Here is a 1,063-nt window from a genome sequence, read left to right as displayed (position 1 = left end):
GGAAGTGGAAATAATAAACAGGTTTGGTAGATCCCGGGGGAGTGAGGAAGGGTCACAGATGCTTCCAGACATGCTGAGCTTTTCCAGCAACTTTGTTTTTGTTCCAGGGGAATGAGACTCCAGGATCCTTCTGTTGTGACTGTTCACACGGTTTTTATTTTATTAATTTGTGGGATGTGGGCGTCCCTGGCTGGCCAGCATTTCTTGCCCATCCATAGTTGCTCTCGAGAAGGTGGTGGTGAGCTGCCTTCTTGAACCGCTGCAGTCCTCCTGCTGTGTGTTGACCCACAATGCTATTAGGGAGGGAATTCCAGGGTTTTGACCCAGTGACAGTGAAGGAACGGTGATATATTTCCAAGTCAGGATGGTGAGTGACTTGGAGGGGAACGTGGAGGTGGTGATCTTCCCATATATCTGCTGCCCTCGTTCTTCCAGATGGAAGTGGTCATGGGTTTGGAAGATGCTGTCTGAGGATCTTTGGTGAATTTCTGCAGTAGAGACAACATTCTCTGATGAGAGTCAAACCAGGGCAGGCGAAGATGGAGCACTGAATAGTAACAGATTTAGTTCAAACACAGGAGATTTGTTCAGCCAGTAACAGCATGTAGTGTAATAGTCACGGATGCGAAGTGAGTAGTGAGGGGAAATATTGCCACCAGCTGCAGATGGAAAACTTTTATAGGAACAGGAGTAGACCATTCAGCCCCTCAAGCCTGTTCTGTCATTCAATGAGATCATTGCCTGATCTGTGGCCTAACTTTCAATTTCCAAAACCCACCAAGCCTATCAATGAGGCTTCTCTGAAACAGACAAGGTGAATATTGAAAAACATTAAAAAAAATCTGCAAATGCAGGGAAATCAGAAACAAAAACAGAAATTGCTGGAAAAATTCAGCAGGCCTGGCAGCATCTATGAAAGAAATCAGAGTTAACCTTTTGGGTCCAGTGACCTTTGAGTGACCAGATGCAGTCGACCATTCCCTCTTTCCTGTAACACTCTCCGGAACAGGTGAGGCCCATGAGATTGTCAATAACAACTGAGAAAACAGCAGTGCATGCTGAA

This window comes from Rhincodon typus, unplaced genomic scaffold (genome assembly GCF_021869965.1).
Source record: "Rhincodon typus isolate 14 unplaced genomic scaffold, sRhiTyp1.1 hic_rhity00000063, whole genome shotgun sequence".
Lineage (NCBI taxonomy): Eukaryota > Metazoa > Chordata > Chondrichthyes > Orectolobiformes > Rhincodontidae > Rhincodon > Rhincodon typus.
Note: the sequence above shows the minus strand (reverse complement) of the source record.